Source organism: Ailuropoda melanoleuca, chromosome 15 (assembly GCF_002007445.2).
Source record: "Ailuropoda melanoleuca isolate Jingjing chromosome 15, ASM200744v2, whole genome shotgun sequence".
NCBI lineage: Eukaryota > Metazoa > Chordata > Mammalia > Carnivora > Ursidae > Ailuropoda > Ailuropoda melanoleuca.
Genome location: NC_048232.1, coordinates 35,582,910 through 35,594,421, shown reverse-complemented (window position 1 = coordinate 35,594,421; position 11,512 = coordinate 35,582,910). Strand labels below are relative to the sequence as shown.

General features: G+C 35.3%; 1 long non-coding RNA gene across 1 annotated transcript; it reads left to right on the top strand.

Moving 5' to 3' along the window:
• Positions 1 to 3,742: 3,742 nt before the first annotated feature.
• On the top strand, positions 3,743 to 9,515 carry LOC117796352. Its single transcript, XR_004620772.1, has 4 exons — positions 3,743 to 3,782; positions 4,071 to 4,153; positions 4,828 to 4,902; positions 9,302 to 9,515. It is a non-coding gene; the product is annotated as an uncharacterized LOC117796352 (long non-coding RNA).
• Positions 9,516 to 11,512: the final 1,997 nt, after the last annotated feature.

Here is an 11,512-nt window from a genome sequence, read left to right as displayed (position 1 = left end):
CAATTCTATGTGGTTATTCTGTGTCTTTGAGAAAGCTGGCAATACTCTGGAGTTCTGGAGCAGATATTAAGTATGAACACAGAGAATAGGCATTGACTTTTGAGTAAATGAATTATTAAAAACAATGGACAAGCAAGAATTTGTAGGTGTGAGGTCTCTGCTGTGATTGGCAGTCAAGTCAAGCTAATGACAATAATAATTAATGCCAACTCATAGCCATAAGAGATGCAGCCATATAATATTTTGGTTATCTTCAAAACACATCAAAATCCAAAATGAATGGGATTTGACTTACTGGAGGCTATTTAAACGACTCTCTTGAAAACTGTCCCGAATATTTGCGGTTCAGACACCATTCTGTCTTGCACGTCAGTGTTTTTCTTATCCCTTTCCTTATTTATAATCTGCACTCTGTCTTCAGTTTACTCTCCTGAGTCTCCTTGTTTGTTAGGACTTAGTATAGAGGCCACCCTTTCCTGTGATGTGATCCCTTCTTAAATGCTTCCCCAGCCATCAGATCTTCACCTTTATCACAGTGGTTGTCATAACCATCTAAAATCGCTTGTATCCTTGTCTATCTCCTCTCTAGGCTGAGAACTTCCTAAATACAGCAACTGTGTTGACTTATCGCTAAAATCTCTGACATCTCACCAATTTGCTGGAGCATCACTGGAGCCTGATAGATAATTCTTTAATGTTCGTGATTACTGAATGAAGTTAAAAGAAGCTGAGATGAACATGAATTCAATGTTTACTTTATGTTCTTACTTCAATCACAGCAGCCTAATCTTCTTCTCATTCTTTAATAGGTTGTAGTAATAATGTCTCTGGTGTTTCATGGTTAATTATAATATTTACTTTTGGTTTAGGAGAGATTTCTTTTCTATATTAAGAAAGGCCTTTTTCATTCCCCACTTACACATGTTTTTTTAAAAGAATAAGAAAAGAACATTGTGGTCGTAAGTTATTCATACTTCTCTAATGTAAGTATTTTAAAAGCCAATTTTCTGATATGTCTTCATTTTATTCACATGTACGCTTGATTCATGTTCTAATAATTTTACTTATTATTATGTCTAGCTCCAGACTTCTTAGACTGTCTTGCTGTGCTGCACTCTACTTTGTTGACCATGAAAGGACATGTTTAAATGTGTGTTCTGTTAGGAAATAAAATGGAAAACAAGATTGTCTTCCAGATATTTGATGTGCTACGGCTCCCTCTTCTCATGGTTGTCTTTATATTTCAGAAATGCTGGTTTACCATTTGAATGATGATATTTGGAAAATAGGTGTACTATTACACTCTCCCTCGTAGTTTCAGATTTTTCTTTTTGTTGGACACAGTACTTTATAAGGAATATCATGCCACAGACATTCCTGAGTTTTAATCCATCCCTAACCCCCCTCCTAATTATAGGAGACTTACGACTGATACTTTATTCATTTCCGTATTATTTAAATGTTTTCTGAGAATGTATTAATAATCAGAAAAATAAAATACCACTTTAGAGTAAAAAAAAAAAAAAAAGATTAAGCTGCCTTGGTGAGTAGACTAAAATAAACTGGTGATTACCCCATTGGATTGTTAATCCAGGATAATGGTCAAGCATAGACAGGAGTAGAGAAGCAAAGCCCTACACAAAACCAATTACAAGACACAAGCTGTAGTCTTACATAATTATCTACTTGCACCTTTTTGCATAACCCGATTTCAGCTTTCTACAGTCGGTAAACAACTTTTGAGTGGTTCTAACATTGTTATTAGTAACAATGATTCGCTTCTCTCAATCTCTATTGGGTATAAATGGTAACATCAATTATTGCTACACTTTAGTATGAGGTTTGCCAGTGGCAATCACAAGCAATGCTGTGTGTGGATTGTGTCCAGGTAAGAATGAGTCAGTTCTGTTTTGTTCAACTAATCTGAACACATGTCAGTGGTAGAAATGTGTAAGAACCCAGATTGGGGTAGCCGCTCTTACTTGATAATGTTGTCCATATTTTATCTGTTATATGAAATATAATGTGTCTATTTTTTCTAAATACAGATATAATAATGGTCAATTCATGGAGGATTGCTGATGAAATGCCCCAAGATAGTATCTCCCCCACTAGAAATAGCTGAAAATATCTTTATTTTGCATAGAGAACAGTTGTTCACATGGGGCAATCAGGGCTTTGCATTCTTAAGTCAGGTTGGGAGGGTGTTTACAAAGTCTGAACTAAAGCTTATGACATGGGGAGAGCCTCGAATGCACAAGTGCCCCCCTAGTTTGCCTCACAGACTGTACCTTTCAGTTATGTTATGATCATATCAGTTATCTCTTGAACTCATCTCATTAATAATAATGGGTGGAAACCAGCAAGTTAGAGAACAAAATAGATTTATTTATGGTATGATGGGAATAGTGATCCACTCCCTTCATTTTACAAATAAAGAACTAAAGCCTGTAATGATTAAGTGGCATTTATAGGGTTACATAGCCAACTAATGGCACAGCTGCTCTCAAACACAGATCTCCTGAATCCTAGCAAAGGGCCTTTTCCACGACCTCACATTATAGTCACTAGAAAAGACACTAACCTCTAAAAGACCCTTGCCTAGAGGATCCAAAGTCCTGTAACTCAATCTTTTAAAAGTTCTAAGGTAAAGAGTATGGAAAAGTCAGAGATTTTTTTCTTTCTTTTATTACAGTATCTCTTTAATGATTGTAGCTGTCACTTTTAGAAACAAGGTAAGCTTGACTATGGTTCTGTTTCGTGTATTTCAGCTTTTCTTTGTCAGCAGTGTCACCTCCATAACCATCTCTTGGCTTTCTTCGTGAAAACATGTCTTCGGGCAGGGAAAATGATCTGTGGTCTCCGGAATCAACTGCAGAAGAATAGGTTTCCATTACAATAACCCTATGACAAGCACAGTTGTGTTAATTTCACAAAACACTCTGCTGACATAAATGACCTGGTCTTAAGTCCTTTTAGATGGCAGTCTCTTGGTACCGTACTACTCAGAGCATAAGGCTGGGGACAGAAAGACAACGGCTGGGCAAAGATGACTGAATGCACTCTAATGGATAAAACCACCCACGATATGTTTTCTTATTTCTTTGAAAAGAGGACAACACTAAGTGATGCATTTTCAATGCCAGTGCTTACAATCTTTGAAATATTGCAGAAAATGTGTATTTGGATTGCTTTCACATTATTATAATAATACCTGACTTCAGTAACAAGATAACCAGCTAAAACTAAGTCTTAAGACTCTCAAATTATACTTCTCTTCTAATTAATCATATAGAAATTCCTTAGATGCCTCACAAAAGTGCTACAATTAGGAGAAAATATTACTATTACGTGTACAACAGTATGTCATATGAAAATCACCAGGATTGCTCCATACAACTGACACAAGTTTAAATGTCAGTAGCTATATTACAAAGCCATTTGACCAGATTTTTCCAATGCCACAAGTCAAGGAGGCAGAGAAAAGCTGGAGAAGTCTTAATAAACAATGCAAATAATTAAAAAGTTGAGAAATGAAAACTATGGGAATATGTTAGGGGAAATTGTATTATTTAGGACAGGGAAGACAGGTCTAGAACTTAATAATGACGTTCGTATAGTATTCACGTAGTTCCTCCCTGATAGGCACAGTAACAGAGCACATGTCAAGTACAAGATTACTTCCAGGCTTTCGAACATATTCAAACATTTTTCTCATTTACTCAGCTTAAGCCTTGTACCACGAAAACGAAAGCAGGCAATGGCGTATTCTGTCTTCGGTGGTATGACACAAACTTCATGCGGCTCTTTAAATTAAATTTTTCCACTGTTTCTAATCCACATTTTAGTGACTCTTTCACTTTTTGGAAGAGTCTATCAATGCATTTAATATGGGAAATGTTCTTTAAGCCAGTGTATAATGGAATGTCTATTGAAGCAGCCTGCCTTCCAAACTGCTTTCTTGCATTATGAGTGTGTCTTCAACTTGCTTCCAATTTACTATTAAATGTCAGAAGATAAAGAACCTTGGTATGCTAGTAACAGGTGGGTTTTTCTTTTTCATGCATCAGTCCTGAGAGGTTTATTCTGGGATGCAGCCCATGGCGTTGAGCAAAGTTGACTCTGGCTGTGTTGAAGAACAGCGTGAAGGAGGGTAAGGAAATCATCTTGATGTGTATGTGTGTGGGTGTGGGTGTGTGGGCGCATGTGCACGCACGCGTGAGCACACACATGTTACAGGGAAAGGGCACTTAACACCAATATCTTTGTCTTTATTGAAAATGTTATGATTTTCCAGACTTTTAAATTTATTTTATGAGGCAAATAAAGTTTCAGAGTGGCTGTACAAAGCTGTCAGTCAATCTGATGTTTATATCTAATTGTTGCGTAGATGCCTCCTAAAATAACATGCAGGAGGTTTGACACATTTCTCTGTTGTTTGATTGCTAGGTTCACGAAAGGAGTGGTTTAAAATTTTCAGTCGTCTTTGGTTTATTCACAATTGTCACTATCTTGCCTGCAAAATAAGCTACATTAAAAGTTTTAAAAAATCATTTTCTATACTCTAACTTTTTGAACTTTGGAAACTCATATGAAACTTCTATAAGGGAGAAACTTCACACATATTTATAACCAGATGTAGTTGACAACTTCTTTGCTCTTTGAAAATTGTTTTGCAATGAATTTTTCCATTTGTTTTTCTTCACATAGTTTACCTTGCTCAATGTTGCTATTTCAGAAATATGTGATCTCTGATTATTTTTTATATTAAGAGGGCATATCAAAAGATTTCCAGTGTCTGACAGCAATTTATTTTGCAATTGCTAGAACAAAAGGAATCCGTGAGGATTGTTTACCTGACAACATAATCATACCAACCCAAAGGCATGGAGTAGTTCCAAGGTATGAGCTGCACTTGTATGTACTTGATGCCAAGAAGGTTTGCATTGTATTTTTCCTGTGATATGTACTTTAGTTTTGCAGGAATATAGTTTTACCTCTGGAAATGAGGCATCTATATGTCGTTTAAATGGATGATCTGTGCAATTTGTTTGAACCGATGTTTTTCATAAGCTGAAAAAAAAGGAGAAAGTTAGAACTGACAGTTTAACATTCCATCAACTTGGAACAAAAATATTCTTGTTGTTTCTTTGAAAACGAATAAGGGATAGAAGATAGTTCTTTAAAATTGAAAATGTAAAAAATGAGATATTAAATAAATAAATGAACTATAGGTTTCCAACATCTCGTCACTAATTCCAAAAAAATGGAGGTAGAGAAAAACGCTGGTATTCACTGAGACTCGTTATGGTTCTAAGAAGTTGAACTTTTGGAAACTTGAATGACAAGCCAAGCTCTGTGAGTCCTCAGAATGCTTTAACAGGTCTGAATAAGTAGACCATTCCTGTCATCAAACAAAGAAACAGGTGTAGAAACAACAAAATAGAAAACAAACAAATCTTTTCTTTTTTTTTTTTTTTTAAAGATTTTTTATTTATTTATTTGACAGAGACAGAGACATCCAGCGAGAGAGGGAACACAAGCAGGGGGAGTGGGAGAGGAAGAAGCAGGCTCATAGCAGAAGAGCCTGATGTGGGGCTCGATCCCATAACGCCGGGATCACGCCCTGAGCCGAAGGCAGACGCTTAACCGCTGTGCCACCCAGGCGCCCCAACAAATCTTTTCTAATTTTGGACTTCACAAGTGAATTCTTCTTTTGATGCAATTTAATCATTTCTTCAAATGAAATAATATTCAGTTTTATAATAAAGCTGATATCCAAAATCTGCCGTGAGATTCCACAGTGAGCTCGAATGAGCTTGCTTGCCTTTAATGGTTCTAATAGCTCCTTAGCTGCTCCCAGCCAGACACTGGCCAGGAAAACCTCCAGAACTCTCCTTCCAGAACATTAACGATCTCATATATGCATGTATCGGATCATCTGTGTCCGGCTTGCTTGATCACAGTTTTAAATCTATTCCTGCCTTCCTCCTGAGGAAGCAAAATACTCTCATGTCTTAATTTTAAAGATGGGGAACAAAAAAATATGTGAATACCTGAGAAAATAGTTTGAAGTTAGCTTTTGTGCATTAATGTATTATGTGTGAATTTGTAACAATACTAAGTTTTTATCAAACTTTGATATTATAGGCTCGATCTGGCTGTACCTACCTTTTAGCCTTGCCTCTCATAAATGCCCCGTGACCTCTTTCTCTATGCCCCACCCTCCTCACCCCACTCACGGTGCTACATTCATCATGAATTCTACTGTGCTGACCATACAACTCGGGTTTATTCCATCCTGCCTTCGATGGCTCTACTAGCTTCGTTTTGAATGCCCTTTCACTATGATTTCCACCCCAAACCTTGATCATCTTTCAAAATTGAGCATAAATAGCCCTGCTAATTATTCTTTTTATACATTCCCAGGAAAAGTCAATTGCTCCCTCTTCTGTGCTCCATATTATCTAAGTACACGTCCATTAGAGTACATATCATGTCTTATTGCACACCTTAAATTCATATATCCATATTATTTAATAGATTCTCAGTCTCTGTGGACTGCAACAATATCTAATTTATCAGTGCATCCCACCTGGCACATCATAAGCATTCAATAAATGCTTGTTAAATTTATGTGCAGGCTGTTGTGAGAGTTGACAAAGAGAAATAGATGAGAAAATATGAACTTAGCAAATTAAAGTATGTGCCAAACAAATTCAACAACACACATCACAGGTAATGTTTGGTTAGTCTATTAGATATTAAGTCATATGTGAGTAATAATCAAAATTTTAGATAAATTTCTTAAAAATTATTTTTTGGGAGAATAATTCCATATTGTGCATGTATGATGATATTGATCAACTGGACGCTAGCAGGTTAAAAACTTATTACAGTAGTACCCTACTTATGTAAATATTAGACCCAAATACTAACAATGGTTACTTTTCAGTGAGCAGATTTCAAATGATTTTACTTTTACTTTTACTTTAATATTATACAGTGAAAATGTAGTATTTGATTATAAAAATAATTTATTTTAAAACATTCTATCTCATAGTGTTTTAAACCAATGATATGAAGTACATATTTTTAATTCATGAAGATTGTGCAACCGTCAACCAAATTTAAGAAATGATTGATTCACTACATCTAGTCTCTTTGGATTTTTCTTTTCTCTTTACCAAAAAATTTAAAAGCAAATTGTAGATATCATGTTCTTTCACCCCATATTCTCTGTCATATAACTAAATATTTGTCACTCAAAAAATTTAACTGCAATGCAATTATCATTTGTAAGTAAGTAAAAATAATTCCTTGAGATCATCTACTGTCCATAAATAAATTTTCTGTTATATTAGAAGTATGTTTTTCTAGTTGGTTTGCTTGAAACAAGATCCAAACAAGATTCACACATTACGTTGAATTGATGTGTCCCTTAAATCCACTTTAATGTACCACTTCCTACTCATCTTTTCCCCCCTTTGTCTGATTTACTTTTCCAGAAACAAGGTTATTGCTTTGTAGAATGCTCCACACTCTGGATTAGCCTGTTTGACTTCTCAGAAGGTCATTTAATTTGTTCCTCCATCCCCCATATTTTCTCTAAATGGAAATTACTTCTAGAATCTTGATTAGTATTAAGTTCAATGTTTTTGGCAAGAATGTTTTTTGTTTTTATTTTTGACATTGCAGTATGCTTTAATTTGCATCATATTAGAGACCTGAAGTGTTTTAGTGAGGCTGAGGTTGAACAGTGATTTCCGGTGGTGACAATCTGTTCCCTCTATTGTGATACTCCATATCAATTTTGGTCTAATATCTATACCCATGAATGATAGTTGCCTGTATTAATTTCTTCATTAGGAGGTTGCAGAGATGGTAATTTCTAATTCTTTTATGTTTAAAAAAATCATTAGCTGGAATTCTTCAATGAAAGCTTTCTCCCTCCATCCTGGACTATTTAGTTCCCTTGAAATACAGTTTATACTCAAGATCAGATAAACGTTCAAATTTATTTGTTTGTTTGTTTGTTTGTTTTTGAGGTAAAATTGGTATATAGCATCCTATAAGTTTATATGTACAACATCGTAATTCAGCATTTGTATACACTGCAAAATGATTGCCACCATGACTAGTTACCATTCCTCACCATACAAGTGATCTCCTTCAGCCATTTTGTCTATCCCTCAATCCCCTTCCCCTCTGGTAACCACCACTCTGTTCTCTGTATCTACGAGTTTTGTTTTATTTTGTTTGTTTGTTTCTTCTATTTTTTTAGATTTCACATGTAAGTGAAATCATACAGTATTTGTCTTTCTCCATTTGAATTATTTCACTTAGTGTCATGCCCTCAAGATCCACCAATGTTGTTGCAAATGACAAAATTTCCTCCTTATTTGTGGACACCACATCTTCTTTATCCAGGCATCCAGTGATGTACACTTAGGTTGTTTCATGTCTTGACTACTATAAATAACCCTGCAATGAACATAGGGTGCATATATCTTTTTGAAATAGTGTTTTTCTTTTTTGGGATAAACACCCAGAAGTGGAATAGCTAAACCATATGGTAGTTCTGTTTTAATTGTTTTGAGGAATCTCCATACTGTTTTCTATGGTGGCTGCACCAATTTATAGTCCGTGATAATTTGTGATGTAGGACATTTTTTCATGTACCTGTTGGCCATCTGTATGTCTTCTTTGAAAAAAATGTCTATTCAGATCCTCTGCCCATTTTTAAATCAGATTGTTTTTTGTTGTTGTTAAATTATATGAGTTCTTTATCTATTTTTGTTATTAATCCTTTATTGGATGTATGATTTGCAGATATCTTCTCCCATTCAATAGATTGCCTTTTCATTTTGTTGATGGTTTCCTTCGCTGTTCAGAAGCTTTTTAGTTTAGTGTGGTCACATTTGTTAATTTTTGCTTTGTTTCCCTTGCCTTTGAAGTTGGATCCAAAGAAACACTTCTAAGACCAACATCAAGGAGTTTACCACCTATGTTATCTTCTAGGAGTTTTATGGTTTCATGTCTTGCATTCAAGTCTTTAATCCATTTGAGTTAATTTTGGGGTATGGTGTTAGATAGTAGTCTAGTTTCATTCTTTTGCATGTGACTGTCCAGTTTTCCCAACACCATTTATCAAAGGGATTGTCCCTTCTCATTGTATATTCTTGGTTCCTTTGTCATAAATTAATTGACCGTATATATGTGGCTTTATTTCTGGACTTTCTATTCTGTTCCATTGATCTATCTGTCTGTTTTTATGCTAATACCTACCGTTTGGTCATAGTCAGGAGAAAAGTGGGTGAACACAGTGAGAACCTCAACAGAGATAAAAGACATAAGGAAGGAACAAGCAGACTTCACAGAGCTGAAGAACACAACAGCTGAACTGAAAAGATGAACTAGAACACGTCCACAGCAGAGGAAGTAGAAGAATGATCAGTGACCTGGAAGACAGAGAGGAGAGGAAGGGGTAGAAAACGTATACGAAGAAGTAAAGGACGTGGAATTCAGACCTCAGTGTCGGTGTTCTGGGTGTGTTCATTTTCATTGAGTCTCTATTGCTTCTAGGCCTTTTCAGGAGACAGGGCTAGAAAATACATACTCAGATAAAGAAAGAAGTTAGTTCATGTGGGTATATAATTTATATCATACAGTTTTTAAATAATAGCATGATTCTGTTTATAGATATCAACCATTTAAAAATATACTTGAAATACTGTGAGGAAACATACTAAAATTTTGTCAGCGGTTCTCTCTAAAGGATGTGATTCAAAGTGCAATGTGTCATTTGCATGTATTACTTACAAAATCAAAGGAAAGTTATTTTAAAAGATAGTTTTACCTTGAATTTTCCATTCAAGAATATATTCTTATACTTATTGAAATAATTACCACTAAAAGTAGTATTTAATGGTCTTTCAAAAAAGGACCTCTCTGATGTGGTTTATTTCTCTGTACAAGTTTCGATCTACACTCAACCCAGTGATGATTTGCCCTGAAGCAAATAACGCTTAAGCTTCAGGGCATTCCCGGAAGGATGCTAGTAGTGCATTCACATGGTAAATTTACATAGGTTTTGGTAAATTTACAAACGCTGAGCACATTGAGTTAGGACGCTGGTCTGTCTTCAGCCTGACTTCTGCTGTCACCTTGGTCAGGTGGCACTAGAGTGGCCACAGGCATTTCCAGGATCAGGCTTAGGGTAGTTGTGTCGGACGTACCTTTAGTTTGAATTTTGTAGAATGTATCTATGCACTTTGCTGTCATTTTCAACCTTTTACCAGCTGTCCCAGAGAAAGAACAGCTTCTAAAAATGCTGCTAGTCCCTGCCATGCTGACTTACCACGCTTTGTGGGAGGAGTAGTGGCACTCGGGTCTGGAAGTATGGGAAGGTAATGGTAGAAAAATCAGGTCTGAAATGTAAGGGGCAACATGCCAGTCTGGGAGAAAATGTTGCAATCTTTAGGTCTATAACACTCTTAAACTGAACATTTATTTTTCATCAAATGCCAGTCAAAAAGACATTCTCTTCTGTCAAAAATATACTACACGGTGCCCAATATCATGTTATAGAAAGTACTATTTTTTATACGAAGGGTGTCTTTGATCACCTCAAAATGTGCTGCTAACTGAAATTTAAAAAGACATTTGGGACGTACTAAAATACGCGAGAACTCGCATACTACTGTAACGTACATAAGACGTCCTTCTTGCATTATCTTTAAATTTAAAAACACCAAGAGGAAAGAATCACAGAATTAATGAAATTTGAAACAAAAGTGATAAAGATGAATAATGAAGTCAATGGAAATTATTCTTACATTAGGAAGCAATTTATAAGAAAAATTTTTCCACAGTAGCAAAAGTAATTATCCATTAAGAGGAAGATATAAATTTCAAATTAAAGTGGGGACTCTGCCTGTTTATTAATCGAATTAATGAAAATGTATGAATTAATGAACACATTAGAAGATTATTTAATTTCAGGTTGATTGAACATGAAATACCGACACTTGATTAAAAAAATTACACTATATGACTACAAAGAGGGTTTAAAGAACAAACTGTTTAAGAAGTGTCAAAGATCCTGAAAGTATTTAAGACTAGTCCCTACATTGGAAAAAAAATCCCCTGAAATTATGTTTTATGTGTTGATATGCATTGGTCATTGATATTTCCTCAATTTAACAATCATCCTAAAAGTTGAAAAGGCATTCCTAATAATGAGTATGCAACCAAAAAATGTAGGAAAATGAGCATTATACAGGTATGTCTGGCACTTTAATAACAAGCTTTTCTTCCCAGATTTTGTTGTGTCTTTGGTATTTGTCAGTTTCTTATTTTTAACTTATGTATCGTTATGATTTCTCATTCTAGTAAATATTCACTGCAATTTCTAGGTGTGCACTTAGTAAAGAAGTATCCCCAGTGTTGTACAAATTTTAGGTCCCATGAAACCTGGATCCTGATGTGTCCTAAACATAAGGCTCAATGG